Raw genomic sequence first — 10,434 nt, 5'->3', positions numbered from 1 at the left:
TATCTGTCCTTCCCTCCAGTGCCTCAAGATAACAGTAAAGTAGCTATTGAAACATGCAGAGTATGCAAATGCCAATGCATAGGGCCCCATTTGGTCAGTCTTTGAAAGATGTTTTACTTTGTCTGACCACCTTAAATTACTTGGTAATCACAATAGGCTGATGCAAACTGCTGGCAAAATAGCTCCTTACCCACTAGACCACCAGAGCGCCTTTCAAAAGGCTCGGTGTGAACGGATGTCAACATTTCCAGAGCTAGGATTGTTTGATGCTAGTGAAATCCTGGCAGGATTTGTGGGATGGAGATTGAATAGCCAGCAGGGAATGAGTTGGCAGTCGGGAGCGTGGGCTACATCTTTGAAGACTAGTGTGCCGTCCTTGAGTTCTGGTGAGTTAGTGGCAAGTCAAAAGCATATAGTTTGAATCCACCAGCTGCTCCATGGGAGAAAGATGGGCAGTCTTCTCCCATGTGATTTTACAGCCTTTGAAACCTGCTGGAAAATCGGCTAGCAATCTGTTCTGACTTGATAGTACTTAACAGTGTGCCATCTGGGAGGACTGTGGCCTAGTGGGTAAGGAGTTGTGATGCCAACCCCAAAGCTCTAAGAAAAATGGACAGTCTGATTTACAGCCTCAAAAAAACCTGGAGGGTTTTGCATCAGTTTAGATTGGGCACCCTGAGTTAACCTGTTTTGAGTAGGGAAATGATGTGAAAAAAAAAAGAATTTTAGTTTTGTTGTAGACATTTTGGTGGAATGAAAAAGCTGAGGGTTTAGATGCTCCTCGTTGGGTGAGTGTCCTTGTCATAGGCTGAACTGCACAGGATATGCTGAAAATGTTCCACTGCCTATAGTGTGCTGGAGAGGGGATTTGTGGAAAAGATTAAGGGCTGACTGAGATTGTACCCAAGCAATCTAGAAAATGAAACCAAACATGAGGGGACATGGATCCTGGCTCCAACCCAGCCACCAGCCGCCTGGACCATGACTAAGGCAGGTGACTTACCTTCCCTGGGCTTCCACCTTCCTCTGTAAGGTACAGGAGAGCTCTGCTAGTGGAAGAAGTCCGTAGGGAGTAGAACTGCTAACCCAGAGGCCGCACCTCTTTGGGGGTTTGGGAGAAAGGTGGACACTCACGTGCAGTTGGCTGCCTCTAAACCCGCTGGAGGGCTGACAGGAAGGTGGTGTCTTGCCGTCTTGGAAAACCACCAGAGGGTTTGGAATGAATTGGAACCATCTTGAAGGCAGTGAGTGATGGGAGACACACAGACTCTGGATGGTGCACACAGTTAACTTGCTCTACTGCTAGCTACAAGGTTGGAGGTTCAAATGCACCCAGAGATGCCTCAGAAGTATGGCAGTCTGCTTCTGAAAATCAGCTTTTGAAGACCTAAGGAGCACATTGCTACTCTTTGGCAGCTGAGTCACTGAGTGAGGTTGATGACCACTGGCTTGGAGTATAAAGTACAAAAGCTGAGCAAGTTGTTCCCAAACTTGGCATCTGGGTTACCTGATATTTCCGGAGTACTTAACCAGTCAGTGCAAAGTGCTAAGGAACTAGTCAGTGGGTCCTTAGCTACGGTGGTAAGGAATTGCACTGCCAGCCCGAAGGCAAAAATGCTTCCCAGCAGAAAGGGATAATCTCTTCTGTGATGAACTGTCTCTGAAAACCTATTGGAGGGTTGGCTACGAGTCGGTTCCAACTTGATGGCATATACACCACCACCAATTATACCACCTATGTGCCAAGATGAGAATCTTTGTCTTCTGGACATTGAGCCTCAATCCATATTGGAGGCTGCAGTCCTTGACCCTCTGCAGCAAGCGCTTCAGGTTCTCACTTTCAGCAAGCAGGGTTGTATCATCTGCATATTGTAGGTTGTTGATAGATCTTCCATCAATCTTGACCCCACATTTCTCATAGAGCCCCGCCTCTCGGATAATCTGCTCTGCATACAGGTTGAAAAGGTATGGAGACAGGACACATCCCTGACGTACACCCTTCCCAATTTTGAACCATGCAGTGTTGCCCTGCTCTGTTCTGACGACTGCCTCTTGGTCCAAGTATAGGTTTCGTATTAGCACGATTAAATGTTCTGGGATTCCCATTCTTCTCAGAGTCAGCCACAGTTTATTATGATCCACGCAGTCAAATGCCTTTGCATACTCAATGAAACACACGTAGACATTCTTCTGGTATTCTCTGCTTTCAGCTAAGATCCATCTGACATCAGCTATAATATCCCTAGTACCACGACCCCTTCTAAACCCAGTCTGGGTTTCTGGCAGTTCTCTGCTGATGTGGTGTTCCAGTCGTTTTTGGATAATCTTCAGTAGAATCATGCTTGCATGTGAAATTAATGATAATTGTTCTGTAGTTTCCACACTCAGTTGGGTCACCCTTCTTTGGGATGGGAACAAATACAGATCTCTTCCAGTCAGTTGGCCAAGTGGTTGTTCTCCAGAAGACAAAGATTCTCACCACTGGGCCAATTGGCAGCATCAGGATGGATGGTGACGAGATTGAGATTGTTCACAGCTTTCAGTTTGCTTGGCTCCACAGTCAACACTCTCGGCACCAGTAGCCAGGAAATTTAAAGACATACTGCCATGGGAAAGTCTACTGTTAGGGACCCCTCCAAAGTACTGAAGAACAATGGTGTCTCTCTGGAGACTAAGGTGTGTCTGATACAGTCTTTGCTATCACTTGTTATGCATCAGAGAGTTGAACAATGACTAAGGATAGAGAATTGATGCCTTTGAGCTTTGGTGCTGGAGAGGAGTATTGAGGGTACCATGGACTGCTAGGAAAACAAACAGATTGATCCTGGAAAGGGTCAAACTGGGCTGCTCCTTGGAGGCAAGGATTCTGAGGCTCCGTCTAACATACTTTGGACATGTTGGAAGGACAACAGGTCCTTGGAGAGGGACATCGTGCTTGGTAGGGTGGAGGGACAGCGCAGAAGGGGAAGGCCCTCTATGAGGTGGATTGATTCAGTGATTGGGGTAATCGGGATGGGAGTGTTGGAGACAGTGTGATTGGCACAGAACAGAGCAGAGTTTAGGGATGTACATAGGGTCGCTATGAGTCGCAAGTGACTTGATGGCTCATAACAACAACATGTGCCAAGGTACTCTGGTGCAAAATGGTGCTTATGTAGTCAGTTCGAACCCACCAGCCCTTTGAGAAGAAGATACGTGATCTCTTCCATTAGATTTACAGACTTTGGAAACATGAAGGATAAATAGCGGTGAATAGGAATTAGCTCGACAGCACCGGGTTTGGGTTTTGGTTTTATTGTACCAGATAACTGTGCTAAGAAAGGCCTATTAAGTGGAAAATATGCTTTATAATTACCCTGTGGGAAGCCCTGCCAGCCTTGTTTTGTTGTGTGCCATGGAGTTGGAATCCTCCAGTAGGTTTTCAGAGGCAGTAGATCACATAGGTGTAGACTGCTATCCTGTGGAGTAGCTGGTGGAATTGAACTTTATGCCTTTGGAATTGAAGTGCAGCTTCTTACCACTAGACTACCAGAGATCATTTTATGGGAGGACCTAGAAGCTCAAGAGGTCAGAGAACATGCCCAGAGTTGTGCAGCTGACAGGGTGTTTGTGAGGAGCCCCAAGGAAGTAGGATTTCTGCTGAACGCTAAAGTGCATAGGGATTAGCCAAGGCAGTGGTTCCCAAAGTGGGGCCCCAAACAGCCTGCAGTAGTTTATTCTGGGAACTTTCTGCAAATGCAGCTTGCTGGACTCCAAGAGAAACTGGAGAAGGACCAAGCACATGTTTTACCAAACCTGCCAGGTGATTCTGATGCAGGCTGAATTTGAGAGACCCCAGAGCTCAGGAAGCCACTGAGGGGGATTCAGCTGTGGGACAGGGCCTTCTACCCACTGACCCAAACACTGGCTTTGTTTTGTTATATCTGAGAGTTGCGTGGACTGAGTGGCACAATCACTTGGCTTTTTACAGAAAGACTGAAGGGCCACCTTCACTCAGAGGCGCCTCAGAAGAAAGGACTGGTAATCCACTAAAAAACTCACAACTCAGCTGGCGACGGGAGCCCTGCAGTTCTGCTGTGACACACAAGAGATCACCCGTGAGCAGAAGTCGCTAAGGCTTCAGTACTTCTGGTTGAGGATCCCTGAGCCTCTCAAGCGCTCGTGAGGGGGCGCTGTGGGCACACACACGGTTGCTGCCGCTTTGTTGGGGGAGTGAGAAAAGCCCGATGCTAGATCAACTGGAGAGGTCACTCTTTCTTCCCAGGGAAGGTCTAATGGGGGTGGTAATCTTGTTTCTAGGATTCGGCCCTTGGAGGGAAGCTGGACCTGGAGGAGTTGCTGCTGCTCACATGCCCCTGGCCATGCCAACCCATGCGTGGCGCGATCTCTGCACATCCCATGCGCACAGCAGTCAGTACTTTTTGTAGCTGCCAGGGCTGTGCTTTGCTGCTTTTGGGGAAAGGGAAGCTAGATCCCCAGCACCCGCCCTGGTCAGTGGTTGTTTCTCTGCTACGTGACCATGACGTCTAATGCTGTCTTCTGGCAGAACTGAGGTTGAGGACTGAGTGCTGGGAACAGGGGTTCAGGCTTCAAGCCTGGCTCGGTCCCAGCCCTGCTTTGTGTCCGCTGGGCCTCAGTTTCCTGCCCTATGCGGGGGATAAAGTGAGGGACATGCTGAGAAGAGGGTGTAGCCTTTCCCCCCAGCCCCCTCCCCCCACGTAGAGAATCCCATCCTGGGAGCCTGAGACCCTGCTCCTTGATTGATATCCGTCTCCTGTATCCATTTAAGGGAAAGTTTCAGGGGACTCGTGCAAGGCAGTAAGGTGGAACCTATGAGATTGGATTTTTAAAAAGGCCCAGATCTTTTAGACATCAAGGATTTGCCTCTATAGATTTCTGTTCTGCATTGCTTAGAAGGAGGAAAGATTTACACCCATTCTCCTCCTGCCAGCAGAGGTGTGTATTTCTTCTGAAAAACGCGCTCGAGGGAGGGGCTGCCAGTCCAGGGGCTGCAGCCGCCAGCTCATTAATCCAGGGATTGGCACCCTATGCTTTATGGTGCCCCCCCCCCCCCCCCCCCCCCCCCCCCCCCCCCCCCCCCCCCCCCGCCCGCTCAGCTGAGCCATGCTGTCTGGACAATTAGTTTCTGGAATTGTGTTTGCAGAGAGCTGGAGCTGAGCACATCCAAAAGCCCCCAGGGGGTTCCAGAATGTCTGGATCTAGGCTCCACTGCCTCCCACCCTTCCTGATAGGCAACAAGTCTGGTCAGACATTGCTGAGCCCTTCAGCAAACACCACTGAGTGAGTGTTCCCCTTGCTGCATGGAATGTGCCAAATAAGACACTTTTCCCCACCAGACTTATTGAAGGAGAAAGGGAAGATTCTTGTGCTGTCTCTAGCAGTAGTTCTGTTCTGAGGTTCCTTTTGTTTTTGGATGAAATCAGAGAGGCCCAGGGAGGGTAGGTGATTTGCTGCAAGTCCTTCAGTTCTTTGAAGGCTGGACGATTGAGCTTCTGGACCCTTTTCACAGGATTCAATATCTTTTCTGACAGCCCCTGCCCTCTGGCTGGTCAGCTGACTGTCCTCTGCTGGCCTGTGTGTTGCTGTAGTGCTGGAAGCTGTGTTTCACATACCCACAGGGCCACTCATGGTGAACATGCTTCAGTGGAGCTTCCAGACTAAACTTAGACTAGGGAGAAAGACAGGTGATCTAGCTCTGGTGGCTCAGTGTTAAGAATCTGTGCTGCAGTCCCAAGAGCATGCGGCCCGAATCTGCCAGCTGCTCCATGGGAGAAGGATGAGCATTTTCCTCACATGCAATTGACTGCCTCTGAAAAACCGGTGGAGGATCAGCTGTGGGTCCGTTCTGACTCAGTGGTACTCAACACCTTAACTACAACTTCTGAAAAGGAGGTCATGAAAACCTGATGATCACATCAGAGCCTCATCGAGAGGACTAGGCGCTAGAGAGAGACAGTATGTCTGATAAGGTGGAAGGTCACTGAGGCCACAGGAGACCCCAGATAAGGGAGCCGGCACAATGGTGATGAGGGACTCCACCATGCTGTCATCATGGGGGTTGTGTGAGACTGGGCAACGTTCCTCCCTGTGGTCCCTAAGTCACTGTCATCAGAGTGGCAGCTGTCTCTACCTGGCTGTCCGCTTCATATATTTATTGACTTACTGTAGTCACTGTAGCTTCTCTGTCACTGCCAGGTCCTTCACAACAGCCAGGAGGTTGATGTAGGAGAAATGAAGTTGGTTGTTGGTCGTCAGAGTCCTACCTCCATGTTAATGGACTTAGAGCCTTCTGAAACTCTCCGTATCTTCACGCCCCTCACATTTTTCAGATCACCGTGTGGCCCGAGGTCTATGTCCTGCTCCCCAGCCTGGTGCTCTTGGCTTCTTGGTGGCCTTGCTCAGAAGTATCCTGGGGAGCTGAGAGTTGGGACAGTACACTCCTGGTGCTCTCTGAACTGGCTTTGTTGTTGGTGTTGATGGTAAGGGTGGGTGAAGTAGGAGGTCTTTAGGGGTGAGTCGCTGGAACTCAGCAGTGAAGACAAGCACTGGACTATGTGAGAAAACCCTCTGTCCCCATGCAGAGCGGAGTTCAAGGTTGGTTGATGCAGTGCTTTACCCCTTGTCATCCCAGATCCAGAGTTCTTCTGTCTCTTGGCTCTGCTTTCCTTTACAATGGCTCCACTCTCTGAATGGCTGCCAGTTATGACTGGGGATAACAGGGAACAGGGCAGGATGAGGACGATGCATGTGAGGTGCCCAGGCAAGTGCAAGGTCAGTCTTTTGATAACCTGCAGAGCAACACCTCCTTAGATGTTTCTAGCTCTTACCCTGGTCCTGAAGGTGGAATATGTCTTCTTCCATATCTTGTAGGAGAGAGACTGATCCTCTTTCTTATTTTGGTTCAATTATACTGAGAAACTTAAATAGGCCTAAAATGTAATGGGCACAAAAATGTCAACTCTAAATTTTCTTCAAAGTCTCAATAGGTCTGCTGACTCTTGCTTATGAATGAGAAGTTTCCTCTGCACATAGCGATTTGGGGACCTGGGTTCCTTCCATCCTGTGTGTTTCTGCCCTTTTTAGGGCCTTATCATCACCTGAATCCACCTGGCAGAATGGGAGAGATGGAGGAGAGACAGCACGTTCTGTAGGGACCTGGCCCAAAGTCACCCAATGTCAGCTCTGCTCCAATGCCATCCCCTGGGCACACTGGACTGCCAGGGAGCTGGCCACTGCCGCCTAGCTCGGGCACAGGTGGAGAGAAGGGTCTTAGGGTAGCTGCCAGGTTTTACCACAGTAGGAAAAAGAAAATGGATGTTTAGTAGGGGCCTCTTGGATAGAAGTCACTTGGCTCAGAGGGGCTTTACTGAAAAGCTGGGAGTGTCTAGAACTAGCAGCCTTCCTAGGAGTGGGATCAGAACATTACTCAGAACAAATGGCTCTTCCCTCCCCCAGCCTCTCTTCCCCTTGTTGAATCTGCTTTGCTGGTTGGCTTTCTTTGTTCTTCTTCCTTTGTTCTTTGCCACCTCAACTTGGCTTTTTATTCCAAGCACCCAACAAACACTAATTACACTTACATTCTGATTGTCAATTCTGGACTCCAGAAGAGGCCTTCATTCATGGTTCTGGCAACTGTGGACAGGGTTGTGGGCTGTGGAACCTGCTCTCCACTTACTCAGGGCTAAGGGACACTCGATGAGGGGTGAAGATGGGGCTGTCAATGTGTCCATCACATGAGCAAATCATATTGCTGAGATTTCTGCATACTCTCCTTTGTCATTCCCAGACAACTCCATATTGCCACTTAAAAAAGAAAAAAAAAAAATCATAGGATGCTCTGGTGGCCTATTGGCAAGAAGCTGCACTACAATCTCAAAGGTGCACGGTTTGAATCCACCAGATGTCCCACTGAAGAAGGAGGGGCAATCTCCTGTGCCAGTTGGAACTGAATCGGTTGTCCCCAACAAGAAAAAAAAATTATTCTCCATATTTCATTTCAAGGAGGGAGATCTGTCCCTTTGGGATGTAATGTTCTAATAAATGTATCTTTACTTTTTACTTTCTAAAAATTGAGATATGATTAATAAATCATAATATTAATCCCTTAAAACCATGTAATTCAATTTAGCATATTTTAGTATATTCACAGATTTTGTACAGTCATAACCACTAATTTCAGAACATCTTCATCACCCCCCGCAAAGGAACTCATTGGCTACTAGTGAATCCCAATTTACCCCCTCTTCCAACCTCAGCCTTATTGTTGTTGTTGGGTGTTGTGAGTTGACTTTGGCCTGTAGTACCCCTGTGAACAGCGGATTGGAACCTTGACCTCTCCTGCACCATCCTCCCATCTCCAATATGCTTGCGCCCATCGTTACAATCACTGGGTCAACCTATCTAGCTGAGGATCAGCCCTTGGCCACCAGCAATACATTTTTTTGTTTCATAGATGGCCTACCTGAACATTTAACGTAAACAGAATCATATAATACATGTTTTTAAAAGGTATTTCTATTGTTATTTTTAAATTTTTTAAATTGTTATTTTAATAAAAGTTTACAGAAAAATTGAGTTTTCGTTCATTTATTTTTGCACATTTTCCTGCTTCTTTCTTACTCTCTGCCTAGTCCACTTTGTAATGCACCTCTTGTTCCAGTTTGTTGTCATACATTTAATGCCTAATCATATATGCCTATTTTATAATAGAGGCATTATGTAGTACTTGTCCTTTCATGACTGAGATATTTCACACAGCATAATGTCCTCCAGTCTCACTCATGTTGTTAATGTCACAAGTTTGTTGTTTTTTCAATGCTGCTTAATATTCCATTGTGTGAATGCACCATAGTTTTTCTGTCCATTCATTTGTTGATGGGCACTTGGGTTGCTTCTATCTCTTTGCTATTGTGAATAACAGCAATAAACATGGGTGTGTATATATCTGTTTGAGTCATGGCTCTGGTTTCTTTAGGAGATATTCTCAGTAATGGCGTTGCTGGACCAAATGATATTTCAATTTCCAATTTTTTTGAGAAGGTGCCTTTTGTGACTGTATAAGGTTTTCAAGGTCCATCCATACTGTACCATGGTCTAGTGCTTAATTTCTTTTATGAAATACCAGCTTTATTGAGATATAATTAATGTACCATAAAAGTGACCCTGTTAATTTGTATAATTCTGCAGTTTTTTCCTATAGTCACAGAGTTGTACAACCATCTTCATGGTCTAAGAATAATTTCAACATGTTGAAAGGATATTCCTTACCCATTAGTCTCTCTCACATTTCTTCCTCCTTGGCCTCCGGCAAGAACTAATTTGCTTTCTATTTCTATGAATTTGTGTATGTTCTGGATATTTCATATAAATTATACTATATAATTCCCCCCCATTATAATGTTAGATGGATCTTGGCTGAAAGCAGAGAGTACCAGAGGAATGTTTATCTGTGTTTCATTGACCATGCAAAAGCATTTGACTGTGTGGATCACAACAAACTGTGGCTAACTCTGAGAAGAATGGGAATCCCAGAACACTTGATTTTGCTTATGGGAATCCTGTACTTGGACCAGGAGACAGTTGTCAGAACAGAGAAAGGAAACACTATATAATTCAAAATTGGGAAGGGTGTACATCAGGGATGTATCCTATCTCCAAACCTTTTCAATCTATATGCACAAGTGGGAAGCTGAGCTGTATGAGGAGGAATATGGCATCAGGATTGGAGGAAGATTCATCAACAGCCTGTGTTATGCAGATGATACAACCTTGCTTGCTGAACTAAGGAGGACCTGAAGTGCTTGCTGCAGAAGGTCAACAACTGCAGACTTCAATATGGATTTAAGCTCAACATCAAGAAAACAAAGATCACTACTGGGCCGATTGGCAGCATCATAATAGACGGTAAAGAGGTTGAGATTTTTAACAGCTTCAGTTTGCTTGACTCCACAATCAACACTCTTGGTACCAGCAGCCAAGAAATAAAAAGATGAAATGCATTGGGAAAGTCTGCTGTCAGGGAACTCTTCAGAGTTCTGAAGAACAATGATATCCGTCTGGAAATTAAGGTGTGCCTGAACCAGAAAGCTGGACGATGACTAGGGATGATAGAAGGAGAATTGAGCTGTGGTGCTAGAGAAGAGTATTGAATATAATGGACTGCTAGGAGAATGAGCAGGTTCTTCCTAAAGAGGGTGAAACCAGGCTGCTCCTTGGAGCCATGGATTCTGAAGCTTCTTCTGACATACTTCGGACATGTTACAAGGAGGGACTGGTTCTTGGAGAGGGACATCATGGTTCAGAGGGTGGAGGGACAGTGCAAGAGAGGAGGACCCTGGATGACTCAGTGACTGGGGCAATGGGGGTACGTGTGTCAGAGACAATAGGATTGCCTCAGGTTAGAACATGGTTCAG

This window comes from Elephantulus edwardii, unplaced genomic scaffold (genome assembly GCF_000299155.1).
Source record: "Elephantulus edwardii isolate Elephantulus edwardi_28Jun2011 unplaced genomic scaffold, EleEdw1.0 scaffold00058, whole genome shotgun sequence".
Lineage (NCBI taxonomy): Eukaryota > Metazoa > Chordata > Mammalia > Macroscelidea > Macroscelididae > Elephantulus > Elephantulus edwardii.
This window is presented reverse-complemented; position numbering follows the sequence as displayed.